Here is a 27,890-nt window from a genome sequence, read left to right as displayed (position 1 = left end):
CCACGTATTTGTTTATTCACTTCACTTGTCTCAATTACTTTGGAGCTTTTTTACATCCTGCTCAATGACTCAATCCGACATCGACAGTTAGTGCCATCAGCAGAATTGGGAATATTGCATTTGATTCCCACAACCAAATGTTTGGTGTTTATTGGGAATAGCTGGGACCCAAGCCCCGATTCCTGCTATACATCCCCCAACTTTTCACTCAAAAACACATTGTTTTATTCCTATTCGCTTGTCATGTCATCTCTCCCATTATAAATTATGTCCACATATTAACCCCAGTCCCATAAGATTTGAATTTGTATGGTAGGCTTGGAGATTTCCAAAAAATTCAGTCATATTGTATTGATTGCTTCTCCATAATTTTGCTCAGTCAGTTTCTCAAATATGATTTCCATTTCATAAATCTCTATTGACTTTGTCTCTGCCCATTACTTTCGGTTCCAACACTTCCTCCAACACTGTTTAGTTACCAGTTCCATTCTATTTCCTTTCTTTCTCACCAGATTAAAGTTTCCGAGTATTGCTGGGAAGATTGCTTTTTTGATTTGATATCTACTGTGAAGGCATAACTGCAATATTTGCTCCATAGTTCTGCAATTACCCTGTCCTCAATACTCTGGTTTCATACTGTCAGGAAACTGCACTGTTTTACCCTTAATTTTGCCACGTACATGTTTTTAGAACCAATTATAAATTCACTTGCATAACCCTTGTTAATGTCCTTTTCAGAAATTCATCAATTCCGGCTTAAGGTGCTGAACGACTGAAATTCCACAGCCATACAATCACAGGAGCATAGACTCTGTACTGTCATAAATACAGCACGGTCGGCATTAGTCCCACTTTCTGACACACGACCCTTAGCCAAGAACGTTATGGCATTTCAAGTGCGTAACCTTGTATCATTTTTTAACGTTTATGAGTTTACCCGTGACAACTCCCCTCTCAGGAAGTGCATCCCAGATTCAAACACCAGCTGGGTTAAAAAAATCCTCAAATTCTCATTAAACCTCAAACCCTCCACTTAAAAAGTGCGCTCTCCTGTTCTTGACCCTTTGACTAAAAGGAACAACTGCTGTCTATCCACGGTCTCCATGCCCCTCGTAATCTTATCCTCCTGAATCACGTCCCTGTCAGCCTTCTCTGATCCAAAATAAGCGACGCGAGATTGTCAGGCCTCTCTCCATAGCTGATATGATCCATGCCAGGGAACATCTTGGTGAATCTCCTCTCTACCCCCTCCAGACAATCACAATCTTCCTGTAATGTGGATCCCAGGACTACGTAAATTGTTCCATCTTGGATTAACTAACGTTCTGCATAGCTCTTATAATCTATGCCTCGACGAAAACAGGCAATGTTTACAGACGCTCTGCTTTATCAACTTGTGTGTTACCCTGTCCATACCCATTCAGGGATGTGTGGAGAAGCACCCGCTGACCTTCCTAGTGTGTTGCCATTTATTTAGTACTACCCTTAATCATCGCCTTTATTAGGGTTACGATCCATCTGTCATTGATCTGCCCAACTGACCGTTCCATTTACATCTTCCTGTAAATTTGGACCTTCCTCCTAATTTCCAACCACCTGGCTAATCGTTTTTAAGGTTACAGAATCACACCAGGTTATAGTCCAACAGTTTTATTCAGAGGCACTAGCTTTCGATGCGCTGCTTCTTCATCGGGTGATGATGCACTTCGAAAGCTGCTGCCTCCAAATAAACCTGTTGGGCTGTAATCTAGTGTTATCTGACTATTAACTTTGTCCACCCCAGTCCAACATTGGCACCTCGAATTACAAGTAACAAGGGCATAACACTGATCCCTGTGATACACCTTTGGACATCAATCTCCAGTCATACAAACAGCCTTCTAACACCATGCTCTGTATGCTAACACGAAGTTGATTTGGATGCAATTTGGCAAGTCATTGATGAGTGTGAATTGTTCCCTTTTTATAAGATTAGATTCCCTACAGTGTGGAAGCAGGCCTTCGGCCCAACCAGTCCACAAAGAGTAGCCCATCCAGACCCATTTCACCCTGACGAATGCACCTAACACTATGGGCAATTTAGCATGTCCAATTCACCTGACCTTCAGATCTTTGGACTGTGGGAGGAAACTGGAGCACCCGGAGGAAACCCACGCAGACACAAGGAGAACTGGCAAACTCCACACAGACAGTCGCCCAAGCATTAATTTTTTTACGAACTCGATGTGTGAGTTCTGATAGAAAGCCTTCTGAAAATCCAAATATGCCAATTCTACTGGTTCCCCATTATCTATGCTGTAAGAGACAATTTCAAATAATTCAGAATTTTGTCAAGTATGATTTCTCTGTCAGACACACATGCTGATACTCTCAAATTTTGCTGTTAATTTCTAAATATCTACCAACAGGTGGGATGTAGTAGATTCAAACGGTTTTCTTAGGGATGTCAAGTTATTTGGTCTGCAGTTCTCCATACTGTCTCTTCTTACGTTGCAGATGCTCAGATCCATTCCATTTACCTACAATTCTTGGAACACGTTTTCTACCTTCAATTTATCTCCAATGGCTTACGACCTCTGCACAAAGAGCAGGAAAATAAAGCACAGTCATCGACAGCACAGTTAATACTTCTCTTGCTGATTTATTGCTAATATTTTGATGTGAAGTACATCTGGTTTTTCAGAGCTAGAAATGTGCAATCCAGCTGCAGGTTCACGTACTACCTTGTTACTGACATAAATTGACTTTAGGTCTTTAGTGTCACAAGTTCCATATGATCATTTGGTAATTCTGGGTGATTTTCGGGCTCTTCCTCCATGAAGACAGATGCAAAGTAACTGGTTGATATCTCGACCATTTCCCTGTTTCCAACAATATATTCTCCTCTCCCGATTACACAATTTCATATTTGACCTTGCTTTATTTTGTTTTCATTGGAATACAGATTGTGGATTTATGCAGATTTCGTGCTCTTAGCACGCTAACATTGTGAAAAAGGCCCTTGGGCCCAGCAGTTCCACACTGCCCGTTCGAAGAAGAACCCACGCCGACCCATTTCCATATGATTCTACGTTTATCCCAGACTAATGCACCTAATGCACACATCCCTGAACACTATGGGGCAATTTAGCATGGCCAATTCACCTAACATGCAGATCTTTGGATTGTGGGAGGAAACCGGAGCACGCAGAGGAAACCAACAGGAGACAGGGTGAGCATTGGAAACTGCACACAGACAAATGTCTGAGTATTCTCACGTTTTCACATGTCTGAAATTCTTCTGAAGTCACTTCATATGATTAATATAATTTTTATTTGTTATGTTAACCATCATTAAGTCACTTTCCCTTTCTTTGGTAGTTGCACCTTAAAAAAAAAGACGTATTTTTCAGACTATGCAATATTTCTATAGATCGCCTGGTCCTGACCAGATATATCCAAGAACACAGCAATCGGGGAGAGAAGAAATTGCGGGAGCCCTGGCTGATAATTTTGCATCATCGTTAGCCACAGGTGAAGTCACCAAAGACTGGTGGGGAGTGAATTTTGTGCCCTTATTCAAGAAGAGCCGCAACAGAGAACATGGGAACTATAAACCAGTTTGCTTCACAACTGTGATAGGTATGTTGCTTCAGAAGACTCTGTGATAAGATATACATATATTTCGATAGACACGGAGCAGTCAGCACGGCTTTGTGCATGGAAGATCACAATTTACTAATTTTTTGAGTTATTTGATGAACTGACCAGGAATGTTGACGAGGGTAGTGTGACAAGTGTAGTCTACATAGATTTCAGAAAGGCCTTTAGATTAGATTAGATTGCCTACAGTGTGGGAACAGGCCCTCCAGCCAACAAGCCCACACCACCCCTCCGAAGAGCAACCCACCCTGACTAATGCACCTAACACTACAGGCAATTTAGCATGTCTAATTCACCTAGCCTGCACATCTTTGGACTATGGGAGGAAACCCACGCAGACACGGGAGAATGTGCAAACTCCAGTCAGTTGGCTGAGGCGGGAATTAAATCCAGGACCCTGGCGCTGTGAGGCAGCAGTGCTAACCACTCAGCCACCGTGTCGCCCCAAGGTTCCACATGTTAGGCTGCTCTGAAATGTTCGATCACATGGAATCCAGAGGGAGCTCGAAAACTGAACACACAATTGGCTTGATGGTAGTTAGCAGAGTGTAATAGTGGAAGGATGCTTGTCGAACTGGAGGCCTGTGGCAAGTGGAGTGCCTCAGGGGTCTGTGCTGGGTCCATTGCTTTTATCTCTATCAATGATTTTGTTGAGAATATACAAGGCATGATTAGTAACTTTGCTAATAACACTAAAATAGGCGGTTTCATGGACAGTGAGAAAGGTTATCAGAAATTGCAGCAGGACCTTGATCAGCTGCGGTACTGGGTCGAGAAATGGCAAATGGAGTTTAATATAGGTTAATGTGAGGTCTTGCATTTTGGAAAATCAAATCTAGGTAGGTGTTTCATGGTGAATGGTTGGGCCTTAAGGACTGCAGTGGAACAGAGGGTCCTTGGAATTCAGGTGCACAATTCTGTCAAAGTAGAGTCACAGGTAGACGACACTGAAGAATGCTTTTGGTACACTGGCCTTCATTAGTCAGGGAATTGAACATCAACGTTGAGGAGTTACATTGCAGTTACACAGAATGTTGGTAAGGCTGCGCTTGGAGTACTGTGTTCGGTTTTGTTCAATTTTCTCTTGTAAGAATGTGATGTAATTGGAAAGAGTGCAGAAGAAATTCACAAGGATATCATCAGTACTTAATAGTTGAGTTAAAGGGAGAGTTTGGACACGCTAGATAATTTTTCTTTGGACTGTACAAGACTGAGACGAGATATTACAGAAGTATATAAGATCATGAGAGACATTGATAGGGCGAATGCACTTTTTCTTTTTCCCAGTGTTGTGAATCATAGACTAAAGGACATCTCTTTAAGGTCAGAGGGGAAAGTACAACAGGGAACCTGAGAGACAACTTTTTTTATACAGACTCTGGTACACATATGGAATGAGCAGCCAGTGGTTGAGGTGGTTACGTAAACAACGTTTAAAAAGAACTTGGACAAATACACGGATAGGAAAGGATTAGATGGAAACGGGGCAATGGCAGGGAAATGGGTTTCGGGTGAATGCATATTTTGGCCGGAATTGACCGGTTTGGAACAAAAGGTCTGCCTCTGTGCTTTACGACTCTATGACTCTGACAACAAATGCTTGTCTCCCACTGAATGCCATATTGTACTTTTCCAATACACTGGAGCGAACTTGACTCTCCACCCTCCAGGCTTCCATAATGTTTGACCATCATGGTCAACATTCAATATTATATGCAAATGCCATGTAAAATGCAACATATTAATGTCACTTTTCCTCAGAACAAGGTTATTAATTAGCCCTTCTGAGCACACATCACCAAATCCAAACTAACCTTGTCTCGAGTTTGGATCACAACATACTCTTCAAGCTCCCTGATACACACTTCTGGAATTTATTTTTCACCGCATTAGCAGTCACTTAGTTTATGCAGTTTAGATATAGCTTGAGATAATTCAGCATTACTGCAGCACCAACAATACCAATTTTCCACAGCATAAGATATACAAAATTTGCACGATAATTTTGCATGGCAGAACACACCAATGCTTGTTTCTCATTGCTAAGATCCTCCCAAACCGATTCTGTGGGATCTGAGGGACAGGGTCGGTGGCATTATTAGTGACTGACTTAGAGAAGACGTTCATTGAGGCTCACTTCAACGTTGAGATGATCTGAAGAAATGTCCAGCAATGCAGGACATTCTGTATCCTCGTTCTGCCAGGATAAGTGTCACCGAATTCTCTCTGCTCCCTCACACTCACTGTATATCTGTCATAGCACCTACCCCCGAACAAGGCTCACGCTCTATCTCCAAATAAAGTTCATGTACAACCACTCTCATTGTTGAATTCAGCACCTTCCTTCCATCATTTTGTCTGTCGCCCATGCAATACCTCCACACCGATAACACCTTATGGATTCTGCACTGTGGACTGACTCACTCCAGACACCTCACCATTCAGCAACTCTCTCCCCCACCACCACCTATAACAGTACGAACAGTTCATTCCCCTATTCCCTTTCTCCCTTTCCAAGATAAACAACCTGGAACAAGACAGAAAGAGCCAAGCCGGGTGGTGGAGTGTCCTTTATCCGTTCCCTTTCCCCCCTCTCCGCCCATGTTGGGACGACTCTAGAATGAGCCGGAGGGTACCGAGGGAATCGTATGGAGATTCTATAATATCCACGTCCAACCAACTGAGTAAGAAACAATGTTCTGTGGAGGGCAATTCTCACTTTAACCGCTCTGTCTGTTTTGCTACTTTTTTCCCTCCCAAAAAACAAATATCTAATTGCAGAAAGATGCAGAAACAGAAATACTTAGAGACATATGCAAACATCCCAATATACTAACACTCACAACACATGCTCTGAGATGGACCCGCACACATGTAGAGGCATACAGAGACATACACTGTTACACATAAACAGATAAAACGCAGAGGCTAATACACGGAAGAACAAATGTACACACACAAATACACAGACACACAAACACATGAACAAATAAATGCATATGCAGACAGACACAAATAAACACAGACACTAGAGATAGATAGGTTTTTGATGAATAAGGGTACCAAGGGTTACAGAGAGAAGTCAGGAGAATGATGTTGAGAAACCTCTCAACCTGTATTAAATGGCATTCAGACTGGATGGGTCGAATGGCCTAATTCTGCTCCTTTTTTAATGCTTGTGTGGGTTATGCTATCTGGTATTCTCTTCCTGCGACAGGAGTGGAGAATGAGTTTAATATATACTTGATTGGAAAGAGTCAGTGGTAACGTTGGACTCGTTTAGAGGACTGTATAGTCTGTGTCGATTCCTAATTATTCTGTCCTTATGTTTCAAAAGAGGTGGCAATTTGATGTTAGGTTAACACTGTTTTCAAGTAATGGTTCCTGCAATGAAATAAGGACGTTCCTTTCCCTTTAGTATTGCGCTATCTGTGGACCCCTTTTTCTCAGAGAGCAGTGAAGACCGAATTATTGAAGATATTCAAGGCTGAGCTCGAGTGATCTTTGCTGGACAGGAGAGTCAATGTTTATTGGGAATAGGCTGGAGTCGGATGGTCAGACACAGTCGGATCAGCCATGAGCATTCTGAATGGTGCAGCCGAATGGCCAACTACTGCTCCTATCCATGAAGTTAGTCTACAGATGTAGCAAGTGGTTTGAAATGATGTTGTTTCTGGGAAAGGATATCGGGTTTAATCATAGCAATGTTTTATTGTATCTGGACAGCAAGACTGCAGATGCTGGAGGTCAGAGTCGATAAGTATCGCACTGGAAACTCGCAGCAGTTCAGGCAGCATCAGAGGAGCAGGAAAGTCAATGTTTCGGGCATAAGCCCTTCATTAGGAATGTGCCCGAAACATGCCTCTTCTCCTCCCTGTACACACGGTCCTGGGAGGTCTTTTGATGTGAAGAATTATCAGTTTAGGTATTGGATGCGAAATCCTTTTGAACCATACACGATTTTGAGAAAAAAATAGCAGGATACATATTTTCTTATGTTGGGGTGTTTAAAACTACGGAATACATTTTAAGAATAAAATGTATTGATTGTCATGAATGCAAAGGCGGGTACTGTACCTTTTAAAGAGAGTGAAAGCTGGCAAGGACTTAACACGCACAGAGAGTGCAGAAAAGTTTATGAAAAGTAACATTTGGCTGAAACAAGTAACTGAGCTGAGTATTATTGAATTTGAATTTTAATGATATAAAACCAATGAGACAATTTAATGTTTTGTGTCAGAAAATCGGGCATTTTGAACAGTTAACCAGAGCGGCAAAGAGCACTAACAAATGCAGACTGCCTGCAGAATCGCTCTCTGAAAGGTACCTGTTTCTATAAAATCTGTGCAGCAGAAGACCGAGGAAAAGACCCAGGAAAACCTACAGAGGAAGATTCACAGGAAAATCGACGTTCTCTTTTTTTCCTTGGATTTAAAGAATAAACTGTTATTGTTTTCTATAAATAGTGGGATTTGGTCGTTCTTCGTCACTCACACTTTTACAGACTATGAGGCGAGGTGATTTTTTCTGTGTGTCTGGTTTAAATTAGCAGAAGGGCTTCAAAGTTTGCGAAAAGATTTGTAGCTGGGGTGTTCGTTGTTGTGATTCTGTTCGCCGAGCTGGGAATTTGTGTTGCAGACGTTTCGTCCCCTGTCTAGGTGACATCCTCAGTGCTTGGGAGTCTCCTGTGAATCGCTTCTGTGATGTTTCCTCCTGCATTTATAGTGATTTGTATCTGCCACTTCTGGTTGTCAGTTCCAGCTGTCCACAGCAGTGGCTGATATATTGAGTCCAGGTCAATGTGCTTATTGATTGAATCTGTGGAGGAGTGCCATGCCTCTAGGAATTCCCTGGCTGTTCTCTGTTTGGCTTGTCCTATAATAGTAGTGTTGTCCCAGTTGAAATCATGTTGCTTGTCATCTGCGTGTGTGGCTACTAAGGATAGCTGGTCGTGTCATTTCGTGGCTAGTTGATGTTCATGGTTGCTTTCTTCCTGTTTGTCCTATGGAGTGTTTTGAGCAGTCCTTGCATGGGATTTGCAAAATCACTATAAATGCCAGAGGAAACATCACAGAAGTGCTTCACAGGAGGCTCCCAAGCACTGAGGATGTCACCTGGAAAGGGGACGAAACGTCTGCAACACAAATTCCCAGCTCGGCGAACAGAACCACAACGAAGGGCTTCACACTCTGTCATAGCATTGATTTTAACGCAGATATAATGAAGACATCAACCGATTTCTTAAAATTATGCAGACACATGTAAACATCCCATCAAATTATACAGTTGGGATTTTGTTTTTTTTTTGTTGCAAAGGAAAGGCACTATGTACAAAATCAGTAATGATGCATTTGCATATAGCACCTTATCATCCATTGCAGAGAATGTTCAAGGAAATCACACGTGGTCCTTTTTGGTGTTCCGTTGGCATCATTGCATATTTTAGCACAGGGAGGGAGAAAAATGTTACCTGCCTCAGAAGCAGTGCCCCTCCTCTTTTCTTTTGTTCCGCCTGATAAGAGAAACAAATCCTGCATCATCTTTCCCAGTCATGGAGGTTTCCTGATGAAAGATTCTTTGGCATCTTTCCACTATCTGACGTAAAGCGAATTGAACCAAATCCAACTGTTCCGGGGAGATAGCCCATTACCAGCAGCTTGTGTGAGTGGAAGAACTTCAGAGGACAGAATAACATTTGGGGCATTCTGTTATCTTCCCATTTGTTATGAGTTCAGCCAGTATGAAAGTCTGGAAAGTTTTCATTTTTTCTGTTTTGTCTTAAAATGTGCGTGTTCATGTGTACATGCAGCTGCACGTTTGTGTGTTTGTGACATTTTTTCTCGAAGATGAGCCACGCTGACACTAATATTATTGGCCTTATCACTAAACTTTTAAATTTGTTGTAACCAATGTGTGACTGCAAAAGGAATCAGTGACCATGTAACATTGGTTGGAACACGAATGAGAAATTCCGAAAGAGCTTTACAACTGGCAATTCCTTTACCCAGAAGTTTATGATGTCGAGGTGTTTGCATTGAACAGAGAATTGAATGAAGGAAAATGGTGCATACAGAAAAGTGCTTCTAAGACCATAACCAGATCAGCCACGAACTTAGTGCCTGGTACAGCAGTGGCAAAGTGGCTAATAACCCACTCCTGCTCCTCACTAAAATGTTCCAATGTTCTATTCAGCCCAGCACAGGAGCAGATGGAGGCCACTTTCTCCAAATACCTGGTCCACAGTACCATAGGATAACATTCAGTCCCTACAGACTGACACACACAGCTTGGTGTGGGTTGGAAAATTTTATTTGGACATCCACTCTGGGTTCGGAAGACGCCTCTGGTCTCTTTACAGAGAGTCTACTCTCTGCAACTTGTGTTTCATTTGTTGACCATGTAGTGGACCCAGATTCACTGTGAATACAGCCCACAGACATCGCTCAGAGATGATACACAAAATACTTTGCTCTCTCTGACTGCAACATTCAGGAAAATTGCAACCATTAACTTTCCAGTTACAGGATATAAGCTCATAAGGAACAGGATGAGGTAATTCGGCCAGTCAATCCTGTTGTGCCATTGTATACCATCATGGCTGATCCACTGTCCGCATCAACTCCATTCAATTCCCAATTCTTCACACCCTTCAACTCAATGATAGTAGGGAAAAACCAATCTACCTCCTCTGTAAATACTTTCAGTGATCTAGCTCCCTTTACTCTCTAGTTCAGATAGTTCCTGACATTCACTACCCTCTGTGAGAAGAAAACACTACACACACAGACACAATAACCTATTGATATGTTCAAAAGAGGTGAACACAGGAGCCCAGCTAAGAGTGACAGACCCTGACAACAAGGCAGGAGTTGGCTGAGGATGGTATCAAGGAACGCTGACTAAATTAAATTTAGTCGGCATCAACCACAATATCTCCTCTGGTTGGGGTCATCAATAGCACAACGGAAGGTATGTTTGGTTTGTTGACATCAATCCATTCAGTACGAGGACATCACTTCGGGAGATCCTAAGGGGAGCTTCCTTAGCACAAACAGTTCCAGCTGCTGAATCAATCCTTTCCTCCACCATAAGATCAGAAGTTATGATGGTCACTGAAGATCAGGCAATTTTCAGAACATTTTGTCCACTGTCAGCTTCTGAACCAGTCTGTGTCCATATGCAGCAAGACCCAGACAATATTCAGGCTTGTACTGTTAAAGTGTCGGTAACATTCATGTAACAGCACGGCCAGACATTGCACATTTCCACAGTTAAAAGAGGAGTTCATTCAGTACCTCAATGTGGTTGCACATGGGTATGTGGGAGTCATTCAGTCCTTCAAATCGAATGAATAAGAAGAGGGACAAACCAGTTCACCCTTCTGCCTGTTCCACAGAAAATGAAGCAGTCTGGTCAGTGCATCTAACTGATAAACAGGAACATGCAAAGTCCATGCGTGTTCCTTGCGACCAGGGCGAGAACAGTCATCTCCTCCATGACTTATTCAGGAATAGGAGGGTGTAATTGATGATCCAATGTCACAAAGCAATGGAGCAGAGACTGCACTCAGAGACGGCTCCATGATGTTCCTCATGGCCCCATTGCATGTGGAACGTGTGCTATTTTAACATCGTATCCTGGTAGTGAAGAGAGAAGCCAAATATTTTGTGCGATGTCTCAAGGAGGCATCTTGCACCCTCGAGAAGACAGACCCATGTCCTCCATCAAAGACAAAAGCTGTTGGGAATAGTTAACTGTTTTTAGAGTGAAGGTATTGTGGCTTCTGTCGGGATTGTGGATAACATGCCGTTAAGTGCAGAATCACACACCAAATGCACTGTATTAATGTGGGGAGACTGTATGCAAAGCCTGAACTTGTCTCTGTCAATCGTCATGGAGAGTGGGGCTGAAGTGGGGGAAACGTTCTCAGAGGGATTTAAACTGTCGAGCATTATAATCCGAGTCAAAAAAATACAAACTATAAAATTTATCACGTTCATAGTGTCTGTTAAAACATAATGAGTAAATTCCATTCCCCTCAAGTTTCAATGCAATCACCTCTTATTCTCTCACAGCGGTACAGATTAATCTTCACTCACTCCTGTTGACACTCTTTCACACTCTCTGTGACGAGGAGATCATTCCTTATCAAGGAGAGAAAATCTGCCAACAATACCCTAAATACTGCCTCAACAACACTCTCAGAGATGATCACAATAATTGAATTCCCTCACTGTTCCGTCTCTGTTTCTTTCCTGTGGTGTGACAAAGCCATTCCTTCTCTAGCCCTGAGACTGATGTGAAATTTACAAGTTCCTTACGTCTGTACATCAACACGAATAAAGCCAACATCAAACATGGAGATGAACCTCACTCCTGTGAAGAACTTCAACGATATAGAATTCAACTAAAACAAGGAATGGTTACCTACCTATATGGAAATGAGTTATCGGAATATGGTAAACACGCAGAGGAAGGAGCTATCTTTCCTTTGTTCTTCCCTCACGGGATGTGTGCAGCCCTGGTCAAGCCAGCATGTTATACCGATCTGAAACTGAGTGGCTGGTTCAGCTGTTCCACAGGACAGTAAAGAGTAAACTACATTGCTGTGGGATTGCAGTCACACGGAGACCTGAGCAGGCAAGGATGACCCATTGCCTTCTCAAAAGGACATGAGGCAAGCAGATGGACGTTTTCTCACAAATGATAATGGGCTCATTTTAATTGTATCAACTTCCTTCATGAGATGTCAATCGATTATTATTCGATGGCAGGAGGTGAAGAGTCTATGACTTGAGTACTATACACTTTTTTACATCTGACTGATTCTGGACAGAGAACAAGTTAAACATCTCAAGTGCAATTATTTTGTAATTAGCACGTGGTTTGAAGAGACTTGAAGAAACAGCTGTATCCGATTTGACAAAAGCACAAACGATGGTTCATTCAGGTTTGCACTGAGGCTGAGGAGGCGACTGGGATATCATAATGGGGGTATTAGACAGGATTGGTGGGTGGGAAGGAAACGGAAATGCAAATTTGTGCAGGACAGAAAGGGTTCTGGAGTTTGAGGACAGTCTGATTCCTTCTCGCATATCAGTGAGTAATTTGTAAATAGTGATTTGCATTATATATTTGAAAAGGAAAGGAACTTTTGATTGGAACCGAAGTCATTGATTTCCAGTTTCTAAAATTTACATATCATGAGCAGAAATTCAGTTCAACCCAGTTTAACAGTCAAAGACAATGACTTGCTAAGATGGGATAGTAACCACCTTGAATAATCCAAAGGATTTCCTGGATCCGCCATGCTAATGAAATCCAAGGCTGAGAAAGAAAGTAAAGACCCAAGGATAAACTCCTGTCCATTGTTGGATCATTCAAGTCTAATGTTCACAGATTCTGATCCATTGTTGGATTATTTGAGTGTAATGTTCTCAGATTCTAATCTCTCCTCCCTTCCCTTTGGAGCTGCTGATCCCTGTTAGTGCTGTCGGTGATACTCCCTCTCACACTATGGGATAATATATTGATAGAGCCCATTTATCGTTAAACGATGGAAACCCTCCACTGGGATAATTAGAAACCACAGAGATTGACAATAATCACAGTCGATGAACAAATAGCTCCAGTTAACACCTTTCAATTTAATATTAATTTTATTAAACTTCAAAATAATGTTTAACATTTACGCATTCAGCATGGGATATGTGGGAGTGACTGAGGGGAGGGATGTTGGAGATGGTAGATTGTTTGTAATCATTCCATCTGCCTTCAATATGAGACTAATGACAGAGGACTGTTGGAACATAAACCAGTTTTTCAATCTATGGATGGAAACTTATAGCCTGAAATTATTGATCAGTGATTATATTGATGAGTGAACTTTTATAGTCCATAATCTGATGGGAAAATGTGCTTAAGAAAACATGGATTATAACAGGCAAACTGCATGGATATGTTAACAGAGAATTGTACGTGACAAATACAATTCAGATTGTTATTCGAGGTTCAGAAGGGGCAAGTGAGAGTCATGCTGTTAATGTCATTGATGTCAATGAACTATGATGAAGTATCATTTATTGGACTTTAATTGCTGCGTTTATGACATTGGAGTGAAACAGAAATCAGAGAGAATTGGAGGAAATGGCTGCTACGACTGAGGGAGAGATAATGATATTGCCAGTCATCAGTATTAGAACGTGCCACTTTAGAAATCAAAAGATCAGATTCAGGACGCATCTCTAGTGAGGGATGAGGACAGCCAACATTAACCATAAGACCAGACTACATAGGAGCAGAAATTTAGCCTTTCAACCCATTGAGTCTGCTCCGCCATTTGATCATAGCTGTTAAGCTTCTCAATATCACTCTCCTGCTTTCTCCCCATAACCCTTGATCCCCTTGACAATCAAGAACCTATCTCAGTCTTAAATATACTTAATGACCTGGTCTCTACAGCTTCCATAAATCCCGACTCTCAGGCTGAAGAGGTTTCTCCTTGTGTCTGTTTAAAAGGTCTTCCCTTTATGCTGGGCTCTCGAGTCCTAGTCTCTCCTATCAATAGAAACATCTTTCGAACATCCTCTCTGTCCATGTCATTCAGTATTTGGTAAGTTTCAATTCTATGCCCCAGATCATTCTAAACTCCATCAAATATGTGTGGACCCAGAGTCCACACGTGTTCCACATATGTAAAGCTTTTAATTCCTGGAACCGTTCCTATGAATCTTCTCTGAACATCCTCCAGTACCAGTGCATCGTTCCTGAGATACGGGGCCCAAACCTGCACAAAATACTTCAAATGTAGTCTGACCAGAGCCTTATTCAGCCTCAGAAGCATATCCCTGTTTTTATATTCAAACCCTTTTAAAATGAATAGCATCATTGTATTTGCCTTCCTTACGACTGACAACCTGCAAGTCTACCTTGAGAGACTCCTGGACTAGAACTCCAAAGGCTGTTTGCACTTCAGACTTCTGATTTTACTCTTAATATTGAAAATATTCCAAGCCTCTTGTCTTTTTGCCACAGAGCACAAACACACACTATAATCTATCGACCAGTTCTTTACCCAATCGCCCAAACTGCTCATATCTTTCTGCAGGCGAGGCTGAGGACTGCAGACGCAAGAGATCTCGGACCAAAAGAGTGGTGCTAGAAAAGCACAGCGGTCAGGCAACATCCGAGGAGCAGGAGGTGCAAGATTTCAGGCATAAGCTCTTCCTCAGGATTGAGGAGGGTGGGCGCCAGGGGGCTGAAAGATAAATACAAGAGGGTGAGTCTGAGGGGATGGTTGCGTGGAAGGCGACAGTTAGACCAAGGTGGATTGCGATCGTGAATGTCAGAGAAGATGGACAGATTGGACAGTTCAATGGGCAGTGCGAAGTTGGAGTGTTAGACCTGAGATAAGGTGGGGCAAGGTGAGATGAGGAAACTGGTGACATTTACATTGACACCGTGTGGTTGCACGGTCCCAAGGTGGAAGATGAGATGTTGTTCCTACAGGTGTTGGGTGACTTGGGTTTGGCAGTGGAGCAGCCCCAGAACTGACATGTCCTTGACGGATTGGGAGGTAGAGTTGAAGTATTCGGCCATAGGGTGGTGGGGTCGTTGTGTGTGTGTGTGAGTGTGTGTGTGTGTGTGTGTGTGTGTGTGTGTGTGTGTGTGTCAGAGATGTTCCCTGAAACGTTCCAAAAGTTGACATCCTGTCTCCTCAATGTACTGGAGACAGGGAACAATGGGCCCAGTACAATGTCAACGGGGTGTGTAATGATCCTTTGGGCCTTGGATGGAGGTGAGGGGGGAGGTGTAGGTGCGTTTTGCACAACCTGGGATGGCAAGTGGAGGTGCCAGGAGTGGATGATGGTTTGGTGGGGTTGGGGGCGTGAACCTAATGAGGGTGTGGTGGAGGGAATGGTCTCTGCAGAATGCTGATAGGGGTCGTGAGGGAAATATATCTCTGGTGGTGGGGTCTGACTGGAGGTGACAGAAATAGTGGAGGATGATGACTTGTATCTGGAGGTTGGTGGGATGGAAGTTGATGACCATGGCGGTCTATCCTTGTTGTGGAAGGAAGAGTGGGCTTCAAGTACAGAGGCTTGGGAAGTTGAGTAGAATCAGTGGAGCACCTTTCTGCAAGCTCTCCACCTTTTCAATGCTACCTGACCCTCCTCATATCTTTGCTTTTTCTGTACATCAGGCTGTGGGTGGCACGGTGGCTTCGTGGTTAGTACAGTGCCAGGGACGCAGGTTCTATTCCCACTTCGGGTGACTGCAGTTTGGAATTTGCACCTTCTCTCCATAGCTGCATGGGTTCCCTGGGGGTGTTCTGGTTTCCTGTTGCAGTCCAAACATGTGCCTATTTGGTGAAATGGATTTGCTAAATTGCCCAGATATTACGTTATTAGTCAGCAGAGAAGGGGCCGGTTGGGTTACTCTACGGAGGGTTGGTGTAGGGCTTATTTTGTCAAAAGACATCTTTCCACACTCTAGTGATTCTAATACTAAAAATTAGCCAAAGTGCCCTCAGTTCCTTCATCTAGATCGTTACTTGTATAATGTGAAATTCGGTGCTCCCAACACTGAGTCTTGTGCAACAATGCTTGTCACGGACTGCCATCGTGAGATGGCACATTTTAGCCTTACTCTCTGCTAGCTTCAATCGATGCTAGCACATTGCCCCTGACACCATGGGTCCCCTTTCTCAATAACCTCCAGTGTAGCAATTTGTCAAAGGACGTCTTGAGGTGCACGTAGATAATATTCATTGGCTCTCCTAATCTGCTCAGTACTTCCTCAAAACATTCTAGTATGTTTGTCAGGCATGACCGCCCCTTGATGAAACCAGGCTAACTCTGCCCTATTTTATCATCTACATCCAAGTATTCAGAAATCGCATCCTTCATGATGGATTTCAGAATCTTACCCACAACTGAGGTTAGGTTAATTAGTCTGTAACTTTCTGTCTTCTGCCTTACTCCCTTGTTAAACGGGGTGTCACGTTAGCGGTTTTCCAGTCCACTTTGCGCTTTCCTGATTCTAGTCATTCCTGAAAGATCACAACTAACGCTTGCACTACACCTTCAGCTATCTCTGTAACAAGGCTTGGGTGTAGTCCATCTGGTCCAGATTATTTATCTGCATTCTGGCTATTCAGTTTTCTAACCCGTTCTCTTTGAACCCACCATACTCCGTTCTTCCCCTCACTCTGTTGAGTTTTTTTGGGAAAGTAATCGTCTCTTCCACTGTGAAGATTGACACAAAGTTCCTCAGCCATTCCTTTGTTCCCCACCACGACCTCTCTGGCATTATTTCCATTATCTACTTTTGCCTCTCTTTTGTACTTTATATATCTAAGTGGCTCGCTTACCTCCTTATTTAATTTTCTCCATCCTGAAGTATTTTTGTTGACCTCTGTTGGTCTTTATAAGCTTCCAAATACTTTGGTTTCACACTGCCCTTCACTACATTATATACTTCTCTCCTTTGCTTTGATGCTATCCCTGACTTCCCTCGTCAGTCATGGTTGCCTCATCCTCCCTGTACCATGCCTCTTTGTCCTTGCAATGTATCTAAGCTGTGTCTCCTAAATTACTCTCAGAGCCTCCTGCCATTGCTGGTCTACTGTCTTTTCTGCTAGACTACTCTCCCAGTCAGGTCCACCCAACTTCTCCCTTTTGCCTCTGCAGTTGCCTTTATTCAGCTGAAGTACTGTTGCCTCTGATTCTATCTTCTGCCTCTCAAATTGCAGTATAAATTCAACCATGTTATGTTCGCTGCTTCCGACGGCTTGCTTCACTTTAATATCCCTTATGTAGTCTGCATCTTCGATTGAAATTCGAACAGTCTAGAGGACGTTCGCCAGGTGATATTGCAATCAGGATTTAATAAACAGTTGCCACATACAAAATGTGGATTTGCCTGACAGCTACTCCTCCCAAATAACACTCACTAGCTCCTGCCTGATACTGACATAACTTGCCTTACTCCAATTCCATAGCTTCTCCAAAGGTCCTGACTTATCCATGTTCTTAGCTATCTTAAACTGAAGGAGTTTCCAAAGTGATTCCACAATGCTGTCCCCCTGAAATGTCAGTCAACTGTCCAGGCTCATTAGCCAATACGAGGTCCAGTATGGCCCTTTCTGTAGTGGACTATCCACATACCGTTTCAAGTATCCCGCTTGGATGCACCAAACAAATTCTGCCCCATCAAAGCCATTGCTCTCAGGGAGTCCCAGTCAACCTATTTTATTTGAACAGATATTTCGAAGTCGCTGTATACCAGAGAACAGAAAGAGATGATGGATGATTGTGTCCTTCACTGAATCAGCTTTTCTCTCCAGGCATTTTTATTGTGGGTCAGGTAACCTCAGAATTAATACAGCACAGATGGAAGCCATTCCGTCCTTCGTACACCCACGAGCTCTCCAACTCTCTCTGAAAGCAGAGAGAGTTATTGGAGATAGACAGAGATGTTGAAGTCACTCACTGTGACAAATCTGTTTTTATTACACCTTTCCATAACTGGCCCACACATTTGTTCTCAAAGTCTCGGTGGCTGTTGAAAGGACTATTGTATAATCTGAACACAGTAATTGCATCAATCTTATTTTTGTGCTGTATTCATATTGCCTCAGTGGATGAGTCCTCCAGTACGACCTCTCTGAGTGCAAATGCAACATGATCACTGATTAGTAATACAGCTCCTCCACCTCTTTTACCTTCCTTTCTATCTCATCTAACACAACAATACCCTGGAATGTTGAACGCCCAGTCCTGTCCCTCTCCAAACCAAGTGCCTGTAATGGCTGCAAAATCATGGACCCACGTATTGAATCAGGCCGTAAGCTCATCTGCCTTACCCATAATAATCATTGCGTTGACATAAACACACTTCAGCCCAATGCCATCAGATCCTGAGTCGATAGAATATACACAAGAAGGACGGGATGGACCTGAATTGGTAGCAATCTCCGATATGTGGATCATTGGGATTTGCAGGCCGGTAGGATGTTCGCAAGAAGAACGGGATGGACCTGAACTGGCAGCAATCTCCTGGCAGGCAGGATTGCTGTTGTCAGACAGGAGGGTTTAAGCTAGTGTGGTCGTTGGGGGGAGGGGGGAACAGTGGGAACCATAGCAGTAGGTCCACAAGTACACGACTGATGCGGGGTTGGTGACTAATCCCAGTACAGCTAAGACCAACAACAAACAGACAGAGGTTATTGAACACAATGAGCCTGGCAGTCTGAAGTGCACTGATTATAATGTGAGGAGTATGACAGGCAAGACGGATGAACTTGAAGCTTGGGTGAGTACATATCACTGCTATGTTAATATTATAGATATTTGTATGAGAGAGGGATTCGGGAATCCCAATGATACACATATCGGAAGTGCTGCCTCCTCTTCCAGTTCTTTGCCCATGTATTTAACTCTACTACCATTCTATACCTAACCTCATTGGCACATTGAATAGTCTTGTCACATGAAAATGTAAATATCATTTCAGCACAACTCCAGCAATTAATTTTTCTTTAAAATGGACAGACTTGACAATAAATACTTAAGAGTGAGTGAGGAAAGAGGAGTCCTCTGAATCAGTCCAGTGATGACAGGATCTGATATCTATCACCTCCACCAAACCTGCTTGACAACGGACTCCATTTTTCCAGAGTGGCGGGGAGAGGAGGAGGAGTGAAGCGAGGGCTGCCGGGAAGGTTAGGGATTAATTTATATCTGGGCTGTTGTTATACCGAGATACTACACGTATATCTCCCGAACGCCCCCCTCCACTAACCAGAAGAAAACGATCCTGTATGGTAAGGCTTTTATGTCTGATCCAACTTTTTCATTTATTTAAGTGCATTGTTTGGTTTTAGTTGGTTCATATAAAGTTAAGCTTACAATGGCAGGGGACCTCAGACGTGTCGCATGTGACTATTGCTTGATGTGGGTGCTTAGGAAGGTGTCTGACGTTCCTGACTCTTACACTTGCAAGAAATGTGTCCAGCCGCAGCTGTTGTTTGACCGCATGATGGCTCTGGAGCTGCGGATGGACTCACTGTGGAGCATCCGCGATGCTGAGGAGGGATTGGATAGCACAGTTAGTGAACTGGTCACACCGCAGGTTAGGATTGCTGAGCGAGACAGTGAATGTCTCCTGCTACCACATGATGCAGAAATAACACATCCCCCGACTCACCATCGTTATTGTATTTAGCTAGTGCTGATTTCTTTTTTATTTTTGAATGTTTTTATATCTCTACTTACGCAACTTGTAACCAATAGATGAACAAAATTCAATTTAATGCAGATTCATGTTTCGCAGAGTCCCAATTAGCCAATCAAATCACATCCTTCCTTGTCAAACTTGCACATTATCACCTGAAAGAATTCTGTCAGACTTGTCAGCGAGACCTCTCCTTGACGAAGTCATGATGACTCAGCCCTATTTTACGATGCACCTCCAAGTTAGTGCATTACAAGGGCTCTGTTCTGCAGCGAAATATCCCAGTCCAAGCCATCTCCAGCTGCTTCATCAATGTCCTTCTCTCCATCATAAGTTCAAAAGTGGGAATGTTCAATGACAAATGTGCAATTAATACCACCCACAACTCCTCAGTTGAAATTTAATATATCACAATCCATTAGAGATTGGGCAACTTTAGATTTAGTCCTAGCAATGAAAAAGTCTGATTGCTAGGTCCCAGGGGATCCTTCCATATCCGCCACAAATTCACCTGCACCTCCACACATATCATTTACTGCATCCACTGCACCTGATGTGGCCTCCTCTATATTGGGGAGATAGGCCGCATACTTGAGGACCGTTTCAGAGAACACCTCTGGGACACCCAGACCAACCAACCCAACCACCCCTTGGCTCAACACTTCAACTACCCCTCCCACTTCACAAAGGACATGCAGGTCCTTGGACTCCTCCATCGCCAGACCATAGCAACACGACGGCTGGAGGAAGAGCGCCTCAGCTTCTGCCTAGGAACCCTCCAACCACAAGGGATGAACTCAGACTTCTCCAGTTTCCTCATTTCCCCTCCCCCCACCTTGTTTCATTCCCAGCCCTCGAACTCAGCACCACCTTCCTAACCTGCAATCTTCTTCCTGACCAGTCCGTCCCATCCCCACTCCGGCTTATCACCCTCACCTTAACCTCCTTCCACCTATCGCATTTCCAACGCCCCTCCCCCAAGTCCCTCCTTCCCTACCTTTTATCTTAGCGTGCTTGGCATACTTTCCTCATTTCTGAAGAAGGGCCCATGCCTGAAACGTCGATTCTCCTGTTCCTTGGATGCTGCCTGACCTGCTGCGCTTTTTCAGCTACCCATTTTCATCCTAAATTATTCACAATGTTTATAAATAAAACATGCAGAGCTCGCAAAGGAGAGGTCAGCTCTGTGTTCAAAATGCTACTTCAGGCTCCCTCATAAATGACCTTAACTACATCACTGTGTAAATTCCCCAAAATAAGAACTGCAAGAGATTGTCCCACTATTTCCATCGCTGTGAGCATCATGTGGTGAGGAATACAATATCCAAGGTTACACAGCATCCTGGATTGAATCAATATCGTTGTCCCTTCACTGTCACTTGTTTAGAATCCTGTGGCTCTCTTTGAAACATATCAGTTAGTGTCCCTGCAACACGAGGATGACTGGGGTTCACCACCACATTCTGAATGGAAATTAGACACAGGCAAGAAATGCTGGTCTTGCTAACGAAATTCACCTTACAAGAACAACTGACAGGAATCTGCTCTATTAAAGGCATCCATTCTAAACTATCTAAACTCTAACGCAGTTTTAATGAGGCTTTTACTTTGACCTAAGCATCTGATCTTTCTGTAACTCCATGAAAACTTCCACGAGTGCTTTCGCAATGCTGATTAAATATCACATTTGCAAGTTGTACTCATCATTCTGAAAGAGAGAGCCTTTGTTTTTTCGAGAATGCTTTCATTATTTATCAGTATCTAAAGACAATAGCAACAAAGAAACTAAGATCAGGAGTAAATGATTGGACAACTTGAACCAAGTCTACCATGTGGTAAGATCATGGATGATCTGATTGTGGCTATACCCCATAACTTTAATTCATCATTCATAGCCGATAATCTGTCTGACTGTGTCTTAAGAATATTCAATGTCTTACCTTTCATCACTCTCTCGGAGGGAAGGTCCCACAGACGCAGCACACTTTGAGATGGTTAAAACAATCACCAACTCCTTCACTGGGATATTCTCCAGTTTCCAGGAGTCCATCCATTTCTGGAAATCTCTGGCACAAATTGAAATATTGTTTAAGCATTCAACTTGAATAGACTACTCAGAATATTATGGGTTTAAAAAGTATCATGCGTCATTTGAATAAACCCCAACTGATTCAAGGCAAATCTGACAATGTTCCTCCAGAGCTAAATGCTCCTCACAGGAATCAGTTGAGTGAATCTTCTCTGGACTGCTTTTCATGTCATTGGGCCCTCAGCTCTCCTAATGTGGTCTCACCGTGCCCTACAAAACTGTAGGATATCTTCCCTACTCCTGAATGTATTCTCTTTCAAAAGGTTTGAAAATTTTATATTGCCTCCCTATGATGTGCACGCAACGTGTTTTTTTTGTTATCCAGGTGCCTGATTTCTCTGTGCCTCAGCTTTGCAATCTTTCCATTGGATTAATGCACTGTTTTTCATTCAAACCACCAATCTATTCAAACACAGACACATGTTTCCTGCTATGCCCCATATGCCAACATATCATTCACTTGACCCACTTCGAACTCTCTATAATATAATGAAGTGGAGGTCAACGTCCATCTGATAATTAAAAGCGATGCACCCAGCGAAGAGAGTGTGACAAGTGATGTGACCCACCTCCTTGATGACAACCCAGTTTGTTATAACGGAGTGGTTCAATGAAATTGAATCCTTTCACGCATTCTGTAATTAACAAGAACTATTTGCATGTCTAGGGGTGACACTGTGGCTCAGGGGCTAGCACTGCTGCCTCATAGTGCCAAAGATCCAGGCTTGATTCCAACCTCGGGAATCTGTTTATGTGCAGTTATCACATTCTACTCGTGCCTGCGTGGGCTCAAATACGTGCTCCTGTTGCCTCTCACAATCCAATGATGTGCAGGTTACTTGAATTGGGCATGCAAAATTGCCCATAATGTTCACGGATGTGTAAGTTAGGTGCATTTGTCAGGGGTAAATATAGTCAGTAGTGTAGAGGAATGCATCTGAGTGTTTTACTCTTTGGAGGATCAGTGTGATCCTTGTTAGTCCAAAGGGCCTGTTTCCCTACTCGACATATTCTATGATTCTAACTTTAACAGTGAACAAATCACTAACAAACTGAACAATCAGTCTGTAACTAATTACGTTTTCTGGAAAAAAAAACAAGATTTTCCTGATATGCGGTTTCACTAATGCGGATTCCACTCATAAATCCATTATTACTAAGAGTAAAATTAAAACTTAGTTTCTCAAAGTTCATCCAGAATGGAATCTCTTGAAATTTCTCTATCTTATTCCCTCTTCTTTCTCTGTCTGAAATGCCTTCTCAGTTGTTTTCTGGTTTCAAGAATATTTGCTCAGCGTGTTGTGTACAATTATTGATGGATAGAGCTTTTTAGGCAGAGCATGGAGATTTTTTGTGAGACCCCAATATTTCTTTCACAGATGACACTTCCCTGTCATCGTTTTTTCAGCTAGCAGTGGACTCTTCCCCTCTGTCCAATTGCCTCTCTGTTATATATATCTCCTTGACACAAGAAATTCTTAGTATATGATTGGTTTCATATTGTTAAAGCCAAAATGGATCCTTAATCTCCAAGTGCCGTTTTAAGTTAATTGGCAGCATTTGAACTGTTGCCTGGATAAAAATGCTGCTTGGGCCTGAAAACTGAACGGGTTTGATCCATTCTGTCAATTTGGGCACCTGGAAACTGCTTACCCACAGACATTCAATCACCGAAAACCACCTTACCTTGTCAAACGTCATCATGGTATCCCAACGTTTTTACGCACCAATAGACTGATATGCACACGGATACCTCCACCTCGATAATAATAGTCCGATCAAAAAATCCTGATAAAGATTTTTAAAAAAAACCTCTTATTTCAAAACCAGGCATCTGTCGATTCTTCTCCATATTCCTGTCTTCTTTTCTTATTCTTTGGGATTCTGCTTCCCAGGTCTTTGGTTGATAAAGGTCCCTGTCAGAGAGCAGATCTTTCTGCTGCCAGGCTGGACTTGTTAGCGGCTTGCTGCTCTTTGCCGCTCTGACCGACTGTTCAAAATGTTTGATATTTATACCGCAAAAGATTGGATTGTTTCATTTGTTTTAATATTGTAAAAACAGTAAATACAAACTTGATTAGCATTTGGCATCTTGGCACATTATTTAAACTTATTGGCTGAATTTGAATTTGAATTTGTCTCATAGCAACCCAGATATTGCCAGCCGTTTGTCCAAATATTACATTTTTAATTTTTCCACTACTCTGGCCAGCCTTTCAACTCTCTTGAAGGTATAGTACACTTAAAAATCCAAAACACTGTCCACCCTATCTAAACCTCTGATTATCTTATATAGATCAATTCAGACAGCTCTCATCCTTCTTCTCTCGAATGAAAACAGCGACAAGTACATCAGACTTTCCTTATAAGACCTTCCCTCAAAATCAGGCAACATCCTTGTAAATCTCTTTTGACCCCTTTCCAAACGTTCCACGTCCTTCCTGTAATGTACCAAGCAGAAATATACAGTACTCCAAGTGCGGCCACATCGGAGTTTTGTGCACCTGCAGTATGATCATGTGGCTCCAAAATTCTCTCCCTCTTCCAATAAAAGCTAACATAGTCTACACCTTCTTAACAAGCCTATTCACTAGATTGGCAACTTTCAGTGATCTACGTACATTAACACCGAGATCTCTCTGCTCATGAACACTGCCAAGAATCTTACCATTGGCCCAGTACTCTTTATTCCTTTTGCTACTTCAAAATGAATCACATCACACTCTTGCACATTAAAGTCAAGTTGCCACCTCTCAGCCCAGCTCTGTAGCTTATCTATGTCCCTCTGTAACCTGCAACATCCTTCACCACTATCCACACTTCACCAACCTTAGTATCCTCATTAAATTTACTAACACATCATTTTATGCCCTCATCTACATAATTTATTAAAATGACAAACAGCAGTAATTCCAACAAGTTCCTCTGTAGGAACTACAGTTTTTAATGTCGTCTGTGAAAGCAGAAAACATTGCTTTTGTGCCTTTGCCATTTTTGAGTTTTTCATCATTATCTTGTCAGTTTCATCCTGCAAAGAGCAACCACTTAGTTTCACTCTGTGATACTAGTGAAGCTACTGGTATCAGTACTTATGTTTCCGTTCATTTCCTGTCATAGCTTCTTTTAATGTTGTCTGTTAACCTTTTGCTGATTTTTTTTGTTTGTTTTCATTAATTCACAGGAAGAGGGCATTGCTGCATAGGCCGGCATTTATTGCCCATCCTTGATTTCCCAGAGGGCAGTTAGGGGTTATCTACATTGATGTGGGTCTGGAGTCACATATCGGCCAGACCAGGTAATGATGGCAGTTTTTTCCCCATAGGACATTAGTGAAGCAGATGAGCTTCTCCTGACAATCTATTCATGTTCACCATCAGTTTGTTAATCCTAAATTTGAATTCAAATTCCATCATCTGCCATGGCAGGATGCGAATCCAGCTCCCCAGAACATTATCTGGGTCTCTCGATGAGCAGTTTAGCTGTTATGCACTAGGCTACCTCCTTACTCAATCCCCGGAGTATGACTAACTTCTGCAGTATGATTTGCCCTAGTTTTTGCACTCATGCTGTCATTGAATTTCTTATGCAGACATGGATAAGTTTTCTCTGTCATGCAATTCCTCTTCTCTCACAAATATACTTTAATTGAGAGGTATTTAGTATCCCCTTAAGCATTTGCCAAATTTCTTCATCTGTCCTGCCGTTGACTGTTACACCCCCCCCCCCCCTACCAACACCTTCCTTAGGCCACTGTAAGTATTATTACCCAACACTAAGGCTCTCGTATGTGACTCTGTTCTCACTCTTACAATCTAAATTTGAAACTACAGTATGTTGTGGTCATTCTTTCCAAGAGGATCCTTTCCTACAGGATCGTTTTTCATTCCTTGCTTATATCAAATCTAAAGTACCCTGCTCTCTGGTTGGCTCCATGCCATGTGTTCTTAGAAACAATCCTTCATCTCCTCTACGATTTTTACTTGGAGCCTACCCTTTGCCAAGTTGATTAATTGATTCAATATGCACGTTTATCCCACCGTTGTTATCTTGTCACGAGCCCTCATTATTTCCGACCTCAGAAGTACTTTGGGGAGACGGTGGCTGAAAATTACACTTCCAAAGAGGTTTCTTCAGTTGCTTTTTATTTGCACCTGGACTGATTTTAATTTTGTTCCCTCGTGCCAATATCATTTCTTAACATAGCCTTGATATCATCCTGAACGAACACACCAATTCCACTTCCTTTACCTTCATGTCTATCCTTTCAGAAAACCGAGTACCCATGGTCCTGATCTTCCTGTATCCATGTTTCAATCATCCTTACAAGGTCATACCAACTTAAATAACTGTATCTGCTGCCACTTTTATTCCGAATACTGTGTGCTTTTAAGCCTAATAATTTTAAATAAGTTTTTTTCGATTTATTTTTCGATTTAATAGTTTCTTGAGTACGAGCTTCCTGATCTAACAGACCTCACTCCTTGAAGAACCCCAGACATTCCATCTTTATTTGTTAATCGCTGACACACATCTCTATCATTTATTCCAATCTCCAACTCACATTTTGGACTGAATTGATTCCTTCTCGCAGCATGGACATGAGGCTGGACGTGCCTAATGCCCTACTCAACTCTACATTCTGCTCCATTCCTGCCCTGCTGCTTTGTTTCCCAGCCTCCTGGTTTATTAGTTTAAATCCACCCAATTTGCACGAGAAAACCTCCCCACTAGGATGTTGGTCCTCTTCCAGTTAAGATGCAATCTCTCCATTTCTTAAAGCCCCCACCTGTACTGGAAGAGGTCCCAATGATCCTGAAATCTGAAACAGCCACTCCTGAACTAGCTCTTTTACCATATGTTAATCATTACCTAATCCTTACCTCTTTCATACGAGGCACGGTGTGTAATTCAGACATTACAGAGAATTGTTCTCTCTCTCTCTCTCTCTCTCTCTCTCTCTCTCACACACACACACACACACACACACACACACACGCACACACACACACACGCACACACACTTCATTACTTTGAGGAAGAATACCTGGAACCTTATAAATAATCAGAATGATAAGTGGAATGAAGAAATTAGTTCAAGGTAGGATGCGAGAAATTAGAGAAATGAAATTACTCCTGATTGATCAGAACAGTCGAAGATGTGAACTTAAAGCAGTAATCAAAATTATGTAAAAAAACAGGGCAAAATTAGAATAGTTCGTTTTTCTTAGCTGGCATTACAGCATCCCAGTTTCAAGATCGTCGGCACAAGACCTTGGAGTGAGATCAGGCAAAAGTTCTTTATTGAGAGAGTTATTAGTATTTGGAATGCCCTACCTGGGAGACTTGTGAATGAAGACTCAAGAGGGAACTGGATATATATTTGAAAGTTCCCAAATTAAAGGGCAACAGTGATAGAGGTGGCAAATGGGAGGATTTGGGAGACACTTCACAAGCTGATGTTGACACACTGGCCAAATAGCCTCCTTGTGTACATTGAAGTTCTGTACTCTATCATGTACAGATGCAAGTCAAAGCCAGTATCAGATTATTTCCAGCTGTAAATGTTGGCAAATATCTGATCATTTTCTGCAGCATAACCATTTATAATTCAAGTATTGCAAGTTCAGCTTGATGATGAAGTCTAATTAGTACTCAGCACACGAATATTTTACTTTTTCATCCCAACAAATAAAACAAATATTTCCTTTGCTTTGCCACAAAACTCTTTTGAAAATGTCTGACTGTTCACTCACTCGGATGTATGTTCTTCATTCTTTTTCACATTTCGTATTAAATACCATTCATTCTGAAAATTGCAAGTTTTCAAATTGTTATTCACTTCAATTTAATAACAAATCATTTATTTAATCTAATATTCTCTGTTCATATTGAATAATTGTCATTTTTCAATTGTTGGTAAAGA

This window comes from Chiloscyllium punctatum, chromosome 19 (assembly GCF_047496795.1).
Source record: "Chiloscyllium punctatum isolate Juve2018m chromosome 19, sChiPun1.3, whole genome shotgun sequence".
NCBI lineage: Eukaryota > Metazoa > Chordata > Chondrichthyes > Orectolobiformes > Hemiscylliidae > Chiloscyllium > Chiloscyllium punctatum.
Note: the sequence above shows the minus strand (reverse complement) of the source record.